Below are 4105 nucleotides of genomic sequence, written 5' to 3'. Positions count from 1 at the left end.
AACGGATTGTCGGTAAGTAGTACTCCGAGTCGAGCAAAGAAAAATACACATCTTTCTTTCACTCTACCTTTTTTTTCAGGCCAGGAAGCGCAGAGTTGATTTTGGCAGAGTTGGAAGCCAAAAAGACTTTCATTAATATATCAGACACTGCGCTGCACTCGGGGCCTTTCTTTTATTGGTAATGCCAAAAGAAAAGAGTTGGTCTCCATCAGTGATATGTATTGTTTTTGAATGAATGCCAGACCTTGAGTTGCAAGGAAAGGCACAGAATCCATCCATCATTTAGGCGTGACACCGTATTATATGACAGAATGTTTTAGTGGGTAAGAACATCTCTGAAGACTGGATGGATGCTAACTTGACCCGTTCTCCTCACACAGTTCAGCCCAACAGATGGCTTCTCTTACAAGCTGAATTTATATCTATTTGTCAAGAGTGAAGAAGGAGAAATTTGGTAGCAGTCCTTGTTTATGCGACGAGACCTGCCACTCCTGATCTGTTCCCTGTCATACAAAAGCCGGACTACTGAGAAACATGCATTTAGTCAAGGCCTTCAACAACAAGTCAAGTCACCATAAACAAGCAAGATTTACTCTAAATCTTTCTTATCACTATGTAAACTACATTGTTTTTATTTGAATTGTTCAGCTCAGATTTGTGTAGCTGCTTATCTCCCCTTTCTAAAGTGTCTCCACCACTTGAAGCTTAAGCAAAGGTGCCTTTAAAGAGTCAAATTCAACTAGCCTGACCCAACATTGACCCAAACCCTCTTCAGAATCCTTACAGCCCGTGCCATGAACCTCCTGCTGGGAAGTAGTTATTTGTGCATCGAGTGGAGAGAAAAAAAGGCTGTTCTCAGTTGGAGAGCTGTGTACCATCCTCCTTGGCCTGGAGGATAAAATTCTCCAGACCCCCCTGACAGCTTACCCCACAGACCCTGTGGGATGTAGGACAGACAAATGTTCTTTCTCCATCTACCTCCATCCTCCTGGTCTCTGCACGCATATTGAAAACACACAAGCATGTTATGTTTCGAGTCGGCATTACAGAACATCAATGCATGTAGAACCCTGGAGGGGAGGGGGTGCATTAAACAAGTACTCTAAAACAATCTTTTCTAGTAAAAATAAACCAGAGACAAATGAAAAACAATCACTCTGGCTCAAACATACTATATTAAATGCATCTTTACAACAATACATGTAAACAAGTCACACACAAATTACTTTTTCTCAGTAATTTGAGAAAAGACACATTTTTTTTTTTTTTACATTTCTAACTGAAATGTTTTTTAAACATAAACCTGACTAAATTTATTTTGAATTATGCCATTAAACAAATACAAACAAACAAGCATTATACCCTGAAAGATAAACTGTTCTCAAGACGAATGTTCTCAATAAAATAAAAGTGTTTTTTGCATTCTGTGGCACCTTTATAAAAAAAAATTCTAAGGTGTTTGAACACCATTGTGTGGTTTGCAGCGTGCGAAAACAACCAGCCTATAATGGTAAGAAATCTATTTCTTCATTGTTATATAATCTCAATAAATCATAAACAGTCTCTCCACATGAGCAGTTCCAGATTTCTTACTACTATGACGTCATACTCGGGGAAAGTCCCGCCCATTTGTGACTCTCTCTGCCCTGTTAGCATATACACAGCCCTGAGTGAGAAGCTGCAGTCTGCCATTACTGTTTTCTTGCTGTAGCTGCTGGAGATACAATGCCAGCACCAACGAGCCATTAAAGGTAAAGTGGGATGCATCAATGAACATAGACAACTGAGGACACGATGGTTACATTTAATTTTTGAAGGAAATGTCCCAGAACAAAAAAACGGAGAAGTCCTATATTTTTGTGCTAACATTTTACACCGGACTGCCTCACAAATGAGGGTTAGCTCAGCGCTGGAGTTGTGCAAAAAATGCTTCTGAAAAAGGGGTAGATGGCAACCCTTTGTGCGCAAATGTTAGTATCAAGTATCAATGTAAGTATCAAACTCCAGACAGTGTGTCATATTTTGTTTTCCAAAAGAGCTTCTTGGCTCTATGTAAGGCTAATGTTGCTAAAGCTACCATTGTCTCTGCCTTTTTTCATTAATGCTGCCTTCACGTGCTACCAGAATAATCATAAATAGCAATGTGGTAGTTAAAAATTGCATTTGGAAGCAATTTCAGGTCAGTAACATGGTCACCACTAGTTAAACTGTAACACTGGTGGTATGGCCGCAAGAATGAGCTCTTGAAGCTCCACACTTGTCTGAAAAGGGAGATGGGAGCACCAGCACATTTTCATTTAAAGGGGACAAACACAAAAACAGCTCATTTTGGCTCACACCCTGAAAGTGGCAATTTCAACAAGCTATAAAAATGATCTGTGGGGTATTTTGAGATAAAACTTCACATACACACTCTGGGGACATCAGAAAACAATTTAAATATTGTATCGATGCATTCTATGGCACCTTTAAAATATAAAAAATATATAACACACACTAATATACAACTAAACAAGTACTGATTAAGAATCCTATCATTATTTACCTCATCAGATTTATGAGTGAGCAATAAAGAAGATCTTTACAATGTTGCTTTCTCTTTGAAAATAGTTTCTTTCTGTATTTCCTTACATCTCTTTATTCCCCATCCAGCAATCGTTCCCAATGGCATTGAAAACCACTGAAAAACATATTTCCATGTCAACGGCTTAGAAAATGTAAAAAGGATCTCTTCTGTTCCACTGGGATAAAGAGTAACTTTCGCCAAATATCTGGAAGCACTTTGATATTTTGAGTAAAGGGGAAAATAATGAACTTAATAGTGAAAATGTGTTAAAATCAAACAATGTGACAGATCAAAACAGACAGCTCTGATTTGATTGATGTTGCCACAGTGTGAAGGAGTTATAGTTATAGAATAGTTTCCAACACTTTCTGTCCACGAATGCACTAACTCAGCGAAAAGGGCTGTGCTGGGATGCAATGTATCCACTGAGATCTATCCACCAGCCCTAAACACTTGTGCTGACGCAGCACAGTAACACATTCTTCAACAAACTTTCTCACTCATTCCCTACACCCACCTTACAGCCGTCAAGCCAAGAATCGAGCCTGCATTACAAGAAATACATCAGCGACTCTACAAGCTACAACCAAAACACCAGCATTTTAGAGTCTGTAGATGCAGGCTGTACCATTTCTGCATACTATCAGACTACAGTTCTGGAAAATAAGGAAACAACGCAAATAGTGCTGGTATACCATGTTTTTTAAAGGTCTCAAAGCAAGTTCCAAACCAAACACAGAATCTTCTAGACACCATGCGATTTCAGAAAGAGCAATAGTTTTCAGTCTGTAGTAGCTAATATGTGTTCAAGACCAAATAAACATTCAGCATCTCAGATGATAGGCTATACTACAGCCACTTCATTTCTTTCTTCCATTCATTTTAATCCGGTTAGGCTCAAAGCAGGCATTCTAACCCTAGCCTTAACCCTAAACCCAAAGTATAGAATAAAGACCTCTTAAATCACCTGTATTCGGGTAAAGTTTCTTAACACTTCACTGAAGTATTTAAAACAGATGAGGTGCATGACAAATCCACCCAGTATATCACTCTTTTGCTGTGACAAATGAACTGTGGGCTCAAGTCCAAACACTCTTAGGAGCTACACTCTTAATGTTCATGCCCTTTATCAACTCATTCCTCCACCTCAGTAGTCAAATGGCACATTATTACTCTGCATGAAATGAATTCTAAGTCAAACTGGGAAATAACTCACGCTGCTTTAATAAGTGCTAGATGGAGGGTGGTAGCTCAGCCAGAAACCTGAAACCTCTTTCTGGAGCACCAAAGACTATAGATTTACAAATGCATTAATGCATAGGTAATAAACTATCGAATTACACAGTTAATGTGATTTACTGTTGGAGGCCTCTCTTGGAAATACACTGGGTAAATTAAACAAGTCACTTCTTAAAAGGAACAAGATATGAGATTTAGGGCTGATGTTTAATGAACATACATTTATTCCTCCAGCAGACAATGGCTCATCATTTTTGTAATATCACCTGTCACAATGGTACATGTGAGTGGATGCACTGT

The sequence above is a fragment of the Carassius auratus genome, unplaced genomic scaffold (assembly GCF_003368295.1).
Source record: "Carassius auratus strain Wakin unplaced genomic scaffold, ASM336829v1 scaf_tig00010893, whole genome shotgun sequence".
Classification (NCBI taxonomy): Eukaryota; Metazoa; Chordata; class Actinopteri; order Cypriniformes; family Cyprinidae; genus Carassius; species Carassius auratus.
The sequence above is the reverse complement of the archived record's forward strand: the minus strand, read 5'-3'. Positions refer to the sequence as shown.